This window comes from Raphanus sativus, chromosome 2, assembly GCF_000801105.2.
Source record: "Raphanus sativus cultivar WK10039 chromosome 2, ASM80110v3, whole genome shotgun sequence".
Taxonomy (NCBI): domain Eukaryota; kingdom Viridiplantae; phylum Streptophyta; class Magnoliopsida; order Brassicales; family Brassicaceae; genus Raphanus; species Raphanus sativus.
This window is the reverse complement of record NC_079512.1, coordinates 13,534,807-13,552,707: the sequence shown is the minus strand read 5'-3', so window position 1 is coordinate 13,552,707 and position 17,901 is coordinate 13,534,807.

Here is a 17,901-nt window from a genome sequence, read left to right as displayed (position 1 = left end):
GAGACGTTTGCCCACCAGCAAACAACTGCTCCCACCACAACTGAGTCACACACCCACCAAAGTCAAGCTAAATGACTATAACAAAGAGCTGAGTGGGAGGCAACCCACTATTAGGTTTTCTTTTATTTTCTTTTAAAGTCATTTTTACATTTTTACATTTATTTTTTCGCATTTATTTTTTGCAGTTTTTAAAGATCCAAGTAGAATGATGATTCCGTCGACAGACACATACCATTCACATCGCTCGACACCACACGACCATTACTAACGATCGACGTACATCTCTACGTATCGATCGACACCATGTCGGTCAGGTTTAGTCGTTCGATCTTGTTACATTCAGTTCTTATGATTTATTTATTCACTTCACTCCGGCTGTGTTACACTGGGACAGTGTAATTTAAGTCTGGGGGGAGTTTACTAATATGTGTTTTTATTTTGGTTTTTATTTAAAATATTTTTCAAAATTATTTTTCACATAAGTATTAAATGGGAACATTGATATAGATTTATATTTGATTGTCTAACCACTCTTTAGCACCATTCTAGATTTACTGATTGCAGATAGTACTAAAGATGCTAAAGTGGATCAACATGTCACCTATATACACTAGCTGGGATTGTTTGAAGGAACCAAAGCTGACCTCCAACACTAATACTGACTTTATTTTCTTGTCTTGGGGCTTGGAAATCACTGGATCGGAATCCTCTTACAAGTCTGGAAGGTAAAAATTCTGTGTGTTTCTGGTGCCCTTCCTTCTCTCTCTTCGGTATCTCAAAGATCTAAGTTTTATGTTATAAAAGATTGAAATGATTTCTTGAGAGGCAGAGGGGTAGGAGTGTCTCCTGTGAGCCCAATATTCTAAATCTCAGGGATGATCACACATTGTGGAAACGAGGGATAGGTAAATTACCTGCGACCCCAGTATTCGCTACATTTTGTCAAAAATGTATGAGTTACAAATGCAAATTTAAAAGAGATAGACTAGATGAACTTTGTGGCATCGAAACCTGTTGAAATTGAAACTAATAAGAGATTTAGAGAAGAGAGATGAGGGGAGAAAGGGATCAGAGAAGACTACATGTGTGTTCAGATACTTGTCTGAGTTGAATCCATGTGTACTTTGATCGATACTCCCAAGGTAAAGCCTGCACTTTTATTTTATGTTAAGAAATGAGGTCAGTAGAGGGGAATGTCAGATAAGATTTGCTAAGTTGTGGACTAGATGAATTTGGTTGCTAAGCTAGGATAAGGCATAAAGAACTTCTGTGATTAGGATGTTTAGATATGAATTGCAAACCCATAGAGTGATGACTTCAATATTTTGAATCTTTGAGTTCCTACTGTTTTCAAACCTTTTCCAAAGACTACTGGTTTTTGCCTGAGGACAAGCAAAGGAGTAAGTCTGGGGGAGTTGATTTACCATGGATTTCACGCATTTTCTACCATGGTATACTAGTATTTTATTATATAATTAATGTGTTTTCTAGCCTATTAGGTATGTTTTCAAGTTCAGGAGCGTTTCATGATAAAGTGATGTTTTTGGAGCATTTTGGAGTACAAGAGATAATACACCCGAGTGACCATTCAAGACCAAGTCGGAAGTCAACATTGTGATAAGAATTGATCGATACTCATCCAGAGTTGTCGATCGATGTAGCTGAGAAGATCCGCGTACTAGAAGATTATAATTGATCGATACACAACTAGTGTTGTCGATCGTTATCGAGGACAAAATGGTTTAGCCGACTACTTCACCAACACTTCACCAAATTACGAGATTGCCCCTGACGAGTTTTTAACTTAATGGAAATGCTTAAATATTCCTGCTTAGTGTTTTTGACAGCAAGCAAGCTTTTGACAAGTCTAAGAAGCACAAGTCTTGAGAGGCAAAGCAGAGAGTGTGAGAGAGAGACTATAGAGTTTTATATTTTTTGAGAGATTGGAGAGATTTGTGAACTCCATTTTTTTTCTACTCCTTATCTATGCAATTATTTTATCTATCTATTATTATGAATTGCTTAGCTATGTCTGAGTAGTCTACTTGTTTGATCTAGGGTTTAAATAGGTTTTTGGGATTAGCCCCAAACTATAATTGCTAAGTTGAGATATTCATCAAATAGATTGCACCCTAAGCTTGTTCTAGAGTAGCTAACTAGAGCACATATCACTAGGATCTTTGATATCTTGAATTATCTGTTTTAACTAGTGTCTCCTTCGAGAAGATCTAACCGCCCTCCTTGAGATCTAGTGTTCATTATCGGCTCGCGCCTAGGCATATCTAGAAACCGTCGATCGATATCCCGACAGGTGAATCGATCGCCGAGTGAAAGGTGTATCGTTCGATATCCCTAAAGGATATCGATCGACTCTTTTTCTGTGTCAACATAAGACAGTTGAGTCCAGAGATCTAGATTATTTAACCATTGAGACATCACTGAGAGTTAAGCGGCTGAGTTCTATAGTATCATGCAAGGAACTTGTTAAGCATTTATATATATTATAATCTTCATTCCTGAATAAAAGCCCTAAGTCTAGCACTCTTCATTATCATTTAAACAACCATCATATTGTTAGTTAGAGCAACTACCTTGCTCATTTTAGGAATTGTTATTTACATTTCATCATTAAAACCAACTTCACCTAGGATTGATTAGTTGATTAGATTTAATTGGTTCCCTAGCTCCTCGTGATTTGATCCCTAAGTACTACAACTGAACCTCTTATTTGAGAGAGTAAGCTCTACAGGGTAATTTGAGCACAATCACACTCATACATCTTTGTCCTCTCCTATATGTTCTTCCTGACCTACGCATGTAAAGACTTGACAAAATCGGCCTTTTGCTTGCCATCAAGGTTAGTTTGTTCTTTCAAAGGTAAAGCAAACAAATCAAGAGGAGACAATGGATTGAATCCATAAACAACTCGAAAAGGGGTGAGCTTGGTAGCTGAATGCATTGCCCTATTGTATGCAAACTCTACATGAGGTAAACAATCTTCCCCAAGTCCTAATGTTACTCTTAATGATGGCACGCAGAAGAGTAGACAAGGTCCTATTGACTGTTTCAGTTTGTCCATCAGTTTGGGGATGACAAGTAGTTGAAAACAATAGCTTAGTTCTCAACTTTCCCCACAGAGTTTTCCAAAAATAGCTAAGGAACTTAGAATCCCTATCAGAAACTATAGTCCTAGGCATGCCATGCAATCTAACAACCTCTCTAAAGAAAAGATCAGCTACTAGAGATGCATCATCAGTCTTATGGAAAGGTATAAAGTGTGCCATTTTAGAAAACCTGTCAACAACCACAAAGATACTATCTCTACCTTTCCTGGTTCTAGGCAATCCTAAAACAAAGTCCATAGAGATCTCAACCCATGGTTCAGTAGGGATATGAAGAGGTGTGTACAAACCCGTAGGTTTGACCTTTAGACTTGGCCTGCTTGCACACGACACACCTAGCACACACCCTCTCCACTTCTTTCTTCACGCTCGGCCAGTAGAAGTGTTCTTGTAAGGTTGAGAGTGTCTTGGCGACCCCAAAGTGGCCCATCAACCCTCCTCCATGAGCTTCCCTGACATACAACTCTCTTAAAGAACCACAAGGAACACACATGCGGTTATCATAGAAAAGAAATCCTTTCACTTGATAAAATTTACCACTAGCATGTTTCTCAGACATCCTAAAGACCTCTTGAAACTCAGGATCATTAGCATAGCAAGATTTGATATGTTCAAAACCTAAGAGTTTAGTTTCCATTGAAGACAACAAAACATACCTCCTGGAGAGTGCATCAGCAACTACATTCTCCTTACCTTGCTTGTAGTGGATGACATAAGGAAATGTCTCAATGAACTCCACCCACCTAGCATGCCTCTTGTTCAGCTTCTGTTGCCCTTTAAGATGCTTAAGAGATTCATGATCTGTATGAATCACAAACTCTTTTGGTCACAAGTAGTGTTGCCATACTTGCAAGGCTCTCACCAAGGCATACATCTCCTTGTCATAGGTTGGATAGTTCAAGGTGGCACCTCCTAGCTTCTCACTGAAATAAGCTATAGGCCTCTTTTCCTGCATCAACACAACTCATATCCCAATACCAGATGCATCACATTCAATCTCAAAAGTTTTAGAAAATTCAGGGAGTACAAGTAAAGGAGAACTTGTTAACTTCTCTTTCACCATATGGAATGCATCTTCTTGGGCTTGCCCCCAAGTGAAACCTACACTCTTTTTGATTACTTCAGTGAGTGGGGCAGCAACTGTACTGAAGTCTCTCACAAACCTCCTATAGAAGCCAGCAAGTCCATGAAAACTCATGACCTCTCCAATGGTCTTAGGAGTCAGCCACTCCTTGATAGCCTTCACCTTCTCCTCATCAACCTGTATGCCCTGTGATGTCACAACAAAACCTAGGAAAACAAGGTTATCTGTTCCAAAAGAACACTTCTTATAGTTAGCATACATGTTTTCTTTCCTAAGAACATCTAGAACTTGTTTCAAATGATTAACATGCTCTTTCATGGTCTTACTATAGATCAATATATCATCAAAATAAACTACTACAAATCGCCCAATCAAAGCTCTCAAGACATTATTCATTAACCTCATAAAAGTATTAGGTGCATTAGTAAGACCAAAAGGCATCACAAGCCATTCATACAATCCTAGCTTAGTTTTAAAGGCAGTTTTCCACTTGTTGGGGAAAAATATCCAGGCATAAGTTTTCTCCAGCTTCCGGATAGGTCCTCGAATTCCGGACCCTTGCCCAAGAAGAAACCAGGGACAGACCCCTGCCTTAGGTCTGACTCCCTTGATCGGACCGACCCTTGAAGCAAAATAGAAGTTTTCCGCCTAAGGAGAAACTTCCATTTTTCCGGTTATGGAAGAGTTCTATTACTTGAAGCCGACATATACAATTACAAAAGGGGAGCCCAAACCCTAGAATAAGGGATTGACTATTCTAGACTAAGAGATTAGGGTTTAGGTGGCTAGAACAAAGGTCTATACACCAAATCGTTGTAGTCCCCATACGCATAACTCAATAAAACATCTCTTCTAGTCCAATCTCTTGATTTCATACAAATTCTCTAGTGTTCCGTAGTGTTAAAACGATCCTACACAAAAATACCCTACCAGTTTGGCGCTAGAAGGAGGGGAGTGATCCAACTACGTGACAATGGCACTAGAGGACGATACTAACCAAGCAGAGATGACCCCGAGGGAGATCGAGCTCCTCAACAAGCTCGAGTTTCTTCAAATTCAGGTTACCGATCTTCACAAAGATCGGGAGACCACACACGGAGGTCCTGAACTTCTCCTCGAAGTTCAAACCCTAAAAGACCAAGTTGGAGAATACTCCAAGCAACTACAACAGAGCGCCGAGAAGCTAGACGCCATAGAAGCGGAAAATCTTGTCCTCCGACAAGAAAACCATACCCACAGTGAAACTAGCAACAAGCGAAAGAGGTTCCGAACTAGGGTTCGACCCATTTCTTCGCTCAACACTCCAAGCGATGGTGAAGAAGCACCTCATCGACCTGTCTCCGCCGACAACGAACCCGAAGGCCGAGAAACTGAAAACGATGGGACCCGAGTGCAAGTGGATAGCGATTCCAATACGGAGGACGAAGACTACTCACCCGATGATCCCGGGATCTCATATCCGGCTCTAGCAGCCTACTTAGAAAGGGTGGTCTCCGAAAGGTTTGGCACCATTCAATCTATGGTAGAAAGGCTCCCAGGGGTAGCTCCTCCTATTCGAAGGAGTAATCAGAGGTCCTACTCCGATACACCTTTCGTGGAAGAGATTGTTTCGGTGGAGATGCCACGAAAGTTCTCTTTCCCGAGCATAAAGATGTATGAAGGTACTGGGGATCTTGACAATCATATCGCCCAGTACAAACAACGCATGCTAGCAGTAGAAATCCCCCGGGATGCACGGTGTTGCGCCCAAATATGACCCTCTAGCTAGTAATAAACAACAAGAAATGATAACGGGCCGCGATAGGCCCATCATGGATTAAATCCTCAGAAGCAGCTATGACAGAGCCGGAGGACCCGGTCAAAGAGGTAGCTCGTGGACAAATAAATAGGCGCAGGACCCGGTCAAAGGGGAGCTGTTACAAATCCCTCAAATCACGGAGAAGATCTCGGGAACCAGTTGGTAGCGACCAAAAGGGGCCTGAGGCTATTTAAAGAATACATCAAAAAATGATCAGAGGATCCACAATTCAACTTCTTACGCATAAGCTCTCAAAATACTTTACTTTCTTTGTAATCATCAAAAACATCTATTGTAAACAGTTCTTTACAAAAATCATCAATAAAATCATCATTCATTCTATAAGTTCTTACGGGATTCAGCCCACGTTATCTTTTCCTAACCTTTTCCTAAACTTTAACCTGACCTTAAAATCAGGAGGGTGAGTTTAATCCCTCACAATTGGCGCCGTTTGTGGGGAAGAAACAATGGAATCCCTTACTCCAACTTAAGGATGAATCTAGTCGATCAGACAAATCCATCAAACCACTGAATAGTGTCACGATGAACAGTATCTCGATGAACAGTACTCGGATGAACAGTATCTCGATGAACAGTATCTCGATGAACAGTATCCCGATGAACAGTATCCCGATGAACAGTACTCGGATGAACAGTACTGGGAGAACAGTATTTCGATGAACAGTATCTCGATGAACAGTATCTCGATGAACAGTGCTGGAGCAGCCAACACGAGAACCTCCAGTGAGATCGATCCAGGGCTCCCAGCCCTTGTTACCCCTCAGCATCAATCTGCTCCGAACCAAACGGAGGCTCAGCACTCTGAGATCCGTTGCATGATGATGCGTTGGTAGATAAAGCTCAGGAAAGCGAGCTTACCATGCAACAGCTAGCCGCTCGGCAGCAACGATTCGATCACTAGATCTCTAATCGCAACAACCCAACCACCGCAACGTAAGGGCTCGGGAGTTACCTTCCGAGATCAAATAACCGACCCCTCGTTCCCTCGAGGACGTCTAGATTTTTCCCTTGATAACACTGGTTCGGGAGAACAGGCACCTACTTTCCAAACGCCTCACACTAGGACAACTCCTGTGTTTAGCCCGCCTCTCACCAGTGCTATGGGAAGTAACCTAGCATCAACCAGCTCTGTACCAGAGCAGATTACTGGTCAGAGCACTCGCTTACCTCCTCCACCACCTATTCTTAGGTCAGGAGAAGGACTATCCAATCCGTCCGGGGGCAGAACGTCAGCTTCAGTGTTTCAGGCCAGAAACCTAAACACGAATCCGGATGAACATCAAAGGACGGATGCTGATCCTATAACTCGCCCCACTAACTTAACTCGTCAAAATAACACAATGGCCAGTGAGCAAATCAGCCCACCTGGCACTTGGGAAAATGATCGAACACGATTCCATCAGGGGCATGTTCGACAGGTACCTATGATGACCTGATTGTCCTTCCTCTAGAGGGACCTGAGGCTATTCGCAGATATATGGAACGAACTCACGCAGCTCTCCAATAATTGGGAGCTCAAGTCCACAAGGCAACGAGCTCAGCTCCCGAAATCGAGAGCTTGATCGAAGAGACCTGTGAAACTCCATTCACTGACAGAATTGCCAACTCTTACATAAGAGACACCCGAAAAATTAGGATCCCCGAATACGACGGGACCTCAGACCTAAAGGCTTACCTGAGAGCCTTCCGGTTAGCTATCGTGAAAGCTCACTTTATGAAAGAAGAATGCGAAGCAGGTTACTGCAGGACATTCACCGAAAATCTAGTCGGAACAGCCCTCGAATGGTTCTCTGGTCTCGAACCAAATTCGATAGATAGCTTCGACAAGTTAAGCAACGCTTTCATGAAGCAATACTCGACTCATATCCTGAAGCAAACATCCGAGGCTGACCTCTGGAAAAATAGATAGGGAGTGGGAGACTCACTACGAGCCTACATCGAAAAATGCAGAGCAGTGAGAACTAAGCTCTCAAACTCCAACGACCAGGTCGCCATCGAGGCTCTCAGAAGAGGTCTCTGGTATAAATCGGGACTTTGGTCGGAGCTAACGCTCAATCCTCCCCCAACTATCGACGATGCTCTTCATAAAGCGTCTAGATACGTCACCTTGGAAGAGGAAACAGCTGCACTGGATAAACTCCACAAGAAACCCCAGAATCCCCCGAAAGGTGAAGCCTCAGAAACAAAAGAACCTAATAAAAAAGGGAACTCTCGAAACAATCAGACCTAGGGAGGACATTCCTATGCAATCGAGGAAGATAAGGAAGAAAAAACTATCGCCGCAGCAAACAAAACCCCCTGGTCAAAAGGATATGATGAGAACAAACACTGCTCTTATCACGATCGGAAAGGGCACTCAATTGAGGAATGTTGGGACCTCCAACGACAACTGGCAGCTAAATTCACAGCCGGAGAAATAAAGGGCGTGGACCTCAAAAAACCACAACCCTACCAGAAAAGAGGTCCCAGAGACACCTCACCAAAACGAGAAAGGTCTCCGGAAAAAGAGACCGATTCACCACCCCCAGCTCCTGAGAAAAGGGTCGACATGATCCTTGGGAAGCTCCCCAAAGGGAAAAGCCTACAAATCGAGGCCCTCCTGAGCACACTTTTACCTCAGTCGAGCCCCGGTTCGAGGGTAGACTACATCCTCGGAGGATCCGATATGTTTCGAGACTCTGTTAATTCTATTAAAACTCATGTACGGAAGGCTGTGTCTAACACTCAAACTAAGCCTTCTAACCCCGAGTCTAACACTAAGATTTCCTTTTGGGAAAGTGAGATGTCAAACCTTGACAGATCTCACGACGATGCCCTGATCGTCACCCTGAACATCGCAGGGTACAAAGTACCCAAGCTCATGGTAGACACCGGGAGCTCCGTCGACCTCATTTTCTACAGCGCCCTGAAGGGGATAGAAATAGACGAGTACGAAATCGTCGACCAGAAGGCTAGTCTCATAGGCTTTTCCGGAGAAACAGCTACCTCATTGGGAACTATCAAACTCCCAATTATAGCAGGCGGAATCATGAAAATGACGAACTTCGTAGTCATCGACAGACCCTCCCTCGTTCCATGCGATCCTAGGAAGACCTTGGATCCACAAGATGAAAGCAGTAGCTTCAACTTACCACCAATGTGTGAAGTTCCCGACACCTGAAGGGATAGCTACCGTGCACGGTATCCAAAAGATCTCCAGGATCAGTTACCTGGGAGGATTCGAAATTCTTAAAGAATCGCCCCAATAGCAATTACAGATCCAGGAGGTTCGTGAGATGCAACAGAATATTTGAGGTCCTCCTAAAATCCTCACCGAGCAAGTTAGTATCGACGACTCAGATCCTGAAAAACAAGTGAGTATCGGATCTGAGCTACCTCTCGAGACTAAGAAGGAGCTAATTGACTTTCTAAAAAAACATTGTCGGAACCTTTGCATGGACCACTACTGACATGAAGGGTATAAACGCCGACGTCACTACTCACAAGCTTAATGTAGACCCCACTTTCAAACCGATAAAACAAAAGCGTCGCAAGCTAGGCCTAGAAAAGGCACAAGCTGTTAACGACGAGGTCGACCGACTTACGAAAGCTGGGTCCATTCGAGAGGTACATTACCCCGACTGGCTAGCTAATCCAGTAGTAGTAAAAAAGAAGAACGGGAAATGGAGAATCTGCGTAGATTTCACCGACCTAAATTCAGCTTCCCGGGACCTCACATCGATCGTTTGGTCGAGGCCACTGCTGGCCACCAGCTCATGTCCTTCATGGATGCCTTTTTAGGGTACAATCAAATCATGATGGATCCCGACGATCAAGAGAAAACCGCATTCATAACTGAACGAAGGACCTATTGCTATAAGGTCATGCCATTCGGGTTAAAGAACGCAAGAGCTACCTATCAAAGGCTAGTGAATAAAATGTTCGCTGGCCAGCTCGGGAAAACCATGGAGGTCTATATTGACGATACACTAGTCAAATCCTCAGTTGGAGAAAATCACATTTCCCACCTAAGGGAACGCTTCGATATCCTCAACAAATACGATATGAAGCTCAACCCTGCCAAGTGCACCTTCGGGGTACCTTCAGGCGAGTTTCTCGACTACCTCGTAACCGAAAGAGGCATCGAAGCCAACCCGAAACAGATAGCTACCTTTCTGGAAATGCCGTCACCTAAGACAACCAGAGAGGTACAGAGATTGACTGGACAAATCGCAGCATTAAATCGATTCATATCCAGGTCCACGATAAGTGCCTCCCATTCTACAAACTTCTAAAAAATAATAAGAAGTTCTTATGAGACGAGAAGTGCGAGGAAGCCTTCAAGCAATTGAAAGCTTACCTCTCCGAACCTCCCATCTTGGCCAAACAAGTAATGGGAGAACCACTGTATCTGTACATCGTTGTGTCAACCGCTGCAGTTAGTGGTGTGCTGGTACGAGAAGAGCAAAACGAGCAAAGAACTGTCTATTATACAGCAAGAGTCTGATAGACGCCGAAACTAGATACTCTACTATGAAAAAACTAGCTCTAGATGTCGTAACAGCTGCCAGAAAATTGCGACCTTATTTCCAATCGCACTCAATCGTCGTAATGACTTCACAACCATTGCGAACAATTTTGCACAGCCCTAGCCAATCAGGACGATTAGCTAAATGGGCAATAGAACTCAGTGAATACGATATCGAGTATAGACCTCGAGCAGCAGCAAAAGCTCAGGTCCTTGCCGATTTCATAATCGAGCTAGCTTCCGAACAACTAGACTTGGAAACGGAAGCTCCGAAGTGGAGTCTGTACGTTGACGGAGCCTCGTCAAGACAAGGTTCCGGCATCGGTCTAAGGCTGACCTCCTCAGCTGGAGAAACCATCGAACAATCCTACCGGCTCGGATTCAGGGCTTCTAATAACGAGGCTGAATACGAAGCATTAATTGCAGTATTAGAACTCCCCCTAAGCCTCGGAATTCCAGAGCTGAACGCTTATAATGATTCACAGCTAGTAGCTAGCCAGTTCCACGGCGAGTATGAAACAAGGGACGAAAGAATGGGGGCATACCTCGAAGTTGTTTGGAACCTCACTAAGCAGTTCAACAGATTTGAACTAACAAGTATCCCATGAGGAGAGAACTCCTCAGCAGACGCGTTGGCTGCTCTAGCGTTAACATCAGACCCCCTCATAAAACGGATCATACCCGTAGAGGGAATCGAAAAACCAAGTATCGACATAGCTACCAAAGCTGAGATCGATATCAAGCCGAAAGAGCAAACGGAAGGTAGCTACCCCCAGACGGTAGCGACCCAAGTTCTCACAACGTACTGATTCCCGAAAACCAGAATTCGTAGCTTTAAAAAGCATACCTCCGGGGGCAAGATCCAGACCTCGGATTCACCTGTCTGCGCAGCTAGGACCAGGAGTCGCTCTACTTTTGAAAGCGCATCCGAAGAAACGACCCAGACTCCAGAGAAAAACACCAGAACTAGAGATATTCCTCAGAATTCAGACTCCTTTGAGCCTAATCCGACCAATATCTCCGGGGGCAATATGACATCAGGTCAAGACACTCAGGGACCTGAACAAGAACCGCCTTCATCTCTTCATGACAAAATCATTGGGAGAGAGGATTGGAGAATACCAATCATGCAGTACATTTTGTAGGGTAAGATCCCCCCAATAAGTGGGAGGCCCGAAAACTCAAAGCATTAAGCGCAAGATACTGCATAATCGAGTCAGCCCTCCATAAACGAAGCATTTCCGGACCTTACCTAAAATGCGTCCATGGCCTCGATGCTATCAATCTTATGAAAGAAATGCACGCATGCTCCTGAGGAAACCACTCTGGGGGCAGAGCTCTAGCTATCCGAATCAAAAGACAGGGCTATTTCTGGCCCACCATTATCGCTGACTGCGAGGTTTACTCCTCTTCATGTGATAAATGCCAAAGGCATGCACCGATTATACATCAGCCTGCGGAAAAATTATCCTCAATATCCGCTCCGTACCCGTTCATGAGGTGGTCCATGGACATCGTAGGACCACTCATAACGTCAGGAAGAGGAAGGCAGAAGCTACGCTTCCTCTTGGTCTTGACAGACTACTTTACGAAGTGGATAGAAGCTGAAGCTTTCCAACAGATAACTAGATTCGAAGTCGAAGGATTTGTGTGGAAAGACATTGTATGCCGCCACGGCGTCCCGTATGAGATCGTAACCGACAATGGAGGACAGTTCATTTCTCGCGACTTCAAAGCATTTTGCGACAAGTGGAATATCCGCCTTACCTTCTCAACACCTCGACGACCTCAAGGTAACGGTCAGGCGGAGGCTGCTAATAAGTCAATATTAGCAAACCTCAAGAAACGCCTCAGAACCAACAAGAAAACCTGGTCTGGAAAGATACCTGAAATACTTTGGGCATGACGAACCACCCCGAGAAAGGCTACAGAGGAAACCTCTTTCCCTTTAGCCTACGAAATGGAAGCTGTTGTTCCGGCGGAAACCTCCACTGGGAGCCTCCGTCGAGAGCTCTGTACGTCTGATACCGAAGCTAACGACCAGCTCTTATCAGACTGCTTCGATTTAATCGAGGAACGACGAGACCGAGTTTTGCTTCGGATTCAAAACTATCAGCACACAATGGCCCGACATTACGATTCCAAAGTCAGGCCCCAATAATTCGTTGTAGGTGACCTAGTACTTAGGAAAGTTTTCGAAGGAACCAAGGAACCAGATGCTGGGAAACTAGGGACCAATTGGGAAGGTCCTTACCGGATTATCCACGTGGTACGACCTGGCGTCTATAAGCTCCTAAAGTTACGAACCGAGGTACCTGAAATCAGATCGTGGAATGCCACAAATCTGAAGAAATACTATCATTAGGTACTTAAATTCCTCGAATTACGTTAGGCTTGACCCCTTGACTGGGTACGTAGGCAATTGTGTTATGAGTGTAACCCCAATCTCATTTTAACAATCTTTCCACGATGGCGAAAGGGGGCATATGTTTGAGAACATATAGACCAAACAGCGATTGTATGATTATTGTGATACCATGTATCCTATTATCAATAAAGCAATTATCTTCGATACCTTGACTTTTTAACAAATTCAGGTCTCTACGAACCTGAACCTAAGGTCTTAAAATCCTTCGAACAAATTCAGGTCTCAATGAACCTGAACCTAAGGTCTTAAAACCCTTCGAACAAATTCAGGTTTCAATGAACCTGAACCTAAGGTCTTAAAATCCTTCGAACAAATTCAGGTCTCAATGAACCTGAACCAAAGGTCTTAAAACCCTTCAAACAAATTCAGGTCTCAATGAACCTGAGCCTAAGGTCTTAAAAACCTTCAAACAAATTCAGGTCTCCGTGAACCTGAACCTAAGGTCTTAAAAACCTTCAAACAAATTCAGGTCTCCGTCAACCTGAACCTAGAGTCTTAAAATCCTCAGTAATCTCGAAGGTCTTAAAATCCTTCCAACAAACTCAGGTCTCCACGAACCTGGACCTAAGGTCTTAAAATCCGTAGTAACCTTGAAGGTCTTAAAATCCTTCAGGCGAAATAAAATTTCGACAAACCTAAATCTAAGGTCTTAAAAATTCTTAGAAACCACTAAAGGTCTTAAAATCCTTATCAAATCCCAAAAGGTCTTAAAATCCTTATCAAATCTCAAAAGGTCTTAAAATCCTTATCAAATCTCAAAAGGTCTTAAAATCCTTATCAAATCTCAAAAGGTCTTAAAATCCTAAGCAAACTTCAATGGGTCTTAAAATCCCACAAACGAATTCAGGTTCCCATGAACCCCCTCCTAAGGTCTTCAGGGTAGCTCAGGTTCCTAAAAACCCGGAGCTAATCTCAATATTTCAGGAACTCCTTCTAAGAATCCTCGTAATCGAATACACTCGAAATCTTCGAGATCTGATAAGTCATTGGAAATTGTATCTAATAATCACGATACATGTCCTAACCGAAACTTCCACTTGACAAAAGTTAATCTCATCCAAGAAACGATCAAACCAAGTCAAATGACTTAATACGAAAATCAAAACAGAAATTTGAATAAAAGGGTTTAAAATCCTCCCCAGGCTAACGAGGGTTCAGAAGACCCTAAAACAAGTCAAGGTTTAAAAGCCTCCTCAGACTATAAGTCTGAAACGTAAACAAAGCCCATTGGGCAAAAGTCATGAAAAGCAACATTATAATTCAAAAAGAGCCGCAGCTCTTAGACATCATTATCACGGGAGCTCATCCCGACATCCTTGTCTTCCTCAACTGGATCACTTTCTTTGGCTGGATCTCCCTCATCTGTCTCCTTGTCATCGCCCATATGGGACGTCTCGACTGGAGCTGAATCAGGGTCCACCAAACCTAAGTTAGAACCATACTCTCCGGAAAAGGATATATTAAACATGTTAATCTCGAAAGTACCTGAACTCTCTGAGAATTGAGGAATGGGAAGCTTGCTGGCCGAGAAATCGGATACTTGCGCCTTTTCATACGCAATCGTAGCCATCAGATTAAGCAAAGGAAATCTTCAATAAAGATAACTGTTTCTCGAGATCTCAACAAAAAGATTGATGCTCGGCGGCTAGGTCTAGCTTCCGAGATAAGGAATCTTATCTCGAAAGCTGGGGGCAACTGTTGGGCCCAAATATGACCCTCTACCTAGTAATAAAAAACAAGAAATGATAACGGGCCGCGATAGGCCCATCATGGATTAAATCCTCAGAAGCAGCTAAGACAGAGCCGGAGGCTGTGAGCTGAAGATGTTCATTAGAGAGGTCGAGAAAAAGAGGCAGCCCGTGGACAAATAATTAGGCACATGACCCGGTCAAAGAGGTAACTCGTGGACAAATAAATTTGCGCAGGACCCAGTCAAAGGGGAGCTGTTACAAATCCCTCAAATCACGGAGAAGATCTCGGGAACCAGTTGGTAGCGACCAAAAGGAGCTTGAGGCTATTTAAAGAATACATCAAACAATGATTAGAGGATCCACAATTCAACTTCTTACGCAGAAGCTCTCAAAATATTTTACTTTCTTTGTAATCATCAAAAACATCTATTGTAAACAGTTCTTTACAAAAATCATCAATAAAATCATCATTCATTCTATAAGTTCTTACGGGATTCAGCCCACGTTATTTTTCCCTAACCTTTTCCTGAACTTTAACCTGACCTTAAAATCAGGAGGTGAGTTTAATCCCTCACACACGGGAAGCTACCATGTGCAAGGGATTCAGATCAACCTTGACCGGCCCTGCTGTCTAGTGGTACATCATTCTTCCTACCAAGTCCATCAAGTCTTTTGCAGTCCTTAGCCATAAGTTCGTAGAGCAATTTGCTAGTAATCGCAATCTATGTTGGGGTCAAAATCGGTCAAGACGAAATCGATGTCCGAAAATCTCGGAAAAACATGAAAAATGTAATAGCAACCTCGAGAGACTAATTGTTAATCGAGAAACCTTAAGAAAAAATTAAATTCGAGATTCATCGTCTCGAAATCAACTGCTAGAAACATTTTCTACACAAGGAAAAAACCTACGGAAAACTAAAAACGCAAACGCGCCGAAGGAACCGAGCAGCCAACACCAGACGTGGCCGTGGCCGCCGGGCGGCTAGCCCCGTGCTGGCCGTGGCCGCCGGCGGCTAGCGCCCGTGGTGGCCGTGGCCGCCGGGCGGCTAGCCCCGTGCTGGCCGTGGCCGCCGGCGGCTAGCGCCCGTGCTGGCCGTGGCCGCCGGGCGGCTAGCCCCGTGCTGGCCGTGGCCGCCGGCGGCTAGCGCCCGTGCTGGCCGTGGCCGCCGGGCGGCTAGCCCCGTGCTGGCCGTGGCCGCCGGCGGCTAGCGCCCGTGCTGGCCGTGGTCGCCGGGTGGCTAGCCCCGTGCTCGCTCGGGTCGTCGGACGGCTAGTCTTCGTGCATAAGTTCCAAGCCTCCGGGTCGCCAGAAATCCGTATTTCACGACTTTCCGAGTCCTTATAAATAAAACTCCTTTTTCTGCTCCGGGATTTCTGAAAACCCCTAAGACGTCAACGGATAGGAAGACTTCGTACAAAACGGTGATGGTTATCGTACAACACCATTCACCTCAGCAATGGATCGAAGATCTTCCGAAAGACTCGACATCCAAGTAGGAGCATCCTTTCAGAGAAATCGTAGAAAAACAGCGGAAGCCCGGAATACGGCCCGAAAGGGACCAACTCCGATCGGACGACCAGTTTACGATTTTCTAAAGGGATAGGTGCGACGGTTTACAATTATCTTCGCATGACAAGATAAATGATAAACTTCCGAAAAGATAAATGTCAACTTTCCAAAAAGATAAATGTCAACTTTCCCGATAAACACGAAAGCCGACGAAAATGGAAAAAGTCCAGCCCACGGCAGACTCAGCCCACCAAGGATAGACCGTCATATGGGAGTATATAAGCAATGCTAGGAGCAGAGGAAGGGGGATCCGAAATCAGAAGAAAGAAACTACTCCAGAGCAATTTAGAACTTAGGCGCTTATTTCCTTTTTTAGCGAGCTGCGACTCAACTAGGTTAGATCTAGGTTCTAAGACTAGCGACAATCGACAGCTCTCGTGGCCGAGATCTCGACCTGTTGTCCAAACGTTCTCCGCAGATTCGGAAATAAGATTCTTTCTTTTTGCTCTATTCATTTTACGCATTTATTCTCGAATTAGACTTGTTTTAACTTTGTCGTGCGTGGCCCAGCAGATAGCCGGGATCCTCGGGGAAAACTAGGTCAACTTAGTTTTCCTACGTTTTAACTTAACTAAAATCGACAGTGCGAATTTCGGTTCCCACAGTTTGGCGCTAGAAGGAGGGGCATTCACGGCTTTATCTTTCTCGCAAACTACGCACGCCCAGTTAAGCATGTCTGTTGACGCGGAAAAAGACAAGCAAACACACGACGGACCAGCCGTCGATGTCAACGCTGAGAAAACTCCTGCTGGAAACGTATCAACGGTCACTGCCGAGGCAAACACCGCGATGCTGGACCAGATGAAGGAACTGTTCGCCACCGCCCAGAAACGGTCAGAAGAACAGGAGAAACTAATGACTTCACTCGCTAAACAGGTCGATACCTTAACAGCGAAAAGCAAACTCCCGCGCGGATCCACCAAGGTGAGGCGTGTCAGGAGGCTTGACTTCGGAACTCCCGGAGATCAAGAAAAAGATGCTACCAGAAAATCCTCGGAACTCATCCCCGATGATACCACTCCGACGGGACAGAAGAAAACGACGGACAACCTTCCACCCCCCATAAGGGACAACGAAGGAGACGACGTCGAAAGAATCAATCTGGATGTCAGCGATCAGTCGGATCCGTCCGACGAAGACGCCGACGTCCACCACAGAAGGACCCGAAGTCAGTCAGCTCGACTAGCGGCAGCCTTCGAAAAACCCATGACAGAAGAGGAAGAAGACCTCTACTGGTCAGAGCAAGAAAGGTTGGCTGAGGATCAGACTCGGGCCTATCGCCGCCAGCGTAGACAGAAGAGCGTGAACGGCGCCAACGAGATTCACGATCTCCGCGAGTACATCGCCAAAACTGCAGCCGAGGTGAAAGCGGTAAAATCACAGATTCACCACGCAACCAGTACTGCCCCCGAGATCGACCTGCTCCTCGAGGAGTCGAGAAAAACCCCGTTCACCTCTTCGAATCACGGAGGCACGAGTCTCGGATCCTGGGAAAATAAAGCTTCCCACCTACGATGGAACCACAGACCCAAAGGCACATCTGCAGTCTTTCCAGATTGCAATGGCAAGGTCTAAACTTCCGGAGCGGGAAAAGGATGTCGGCTGCTGTCTCCTATTCGTCGAGAACCTCAGAGGTGCTGCACTCGAGTGGTTCTCACACTTGAAAAGAAACTCCATCGG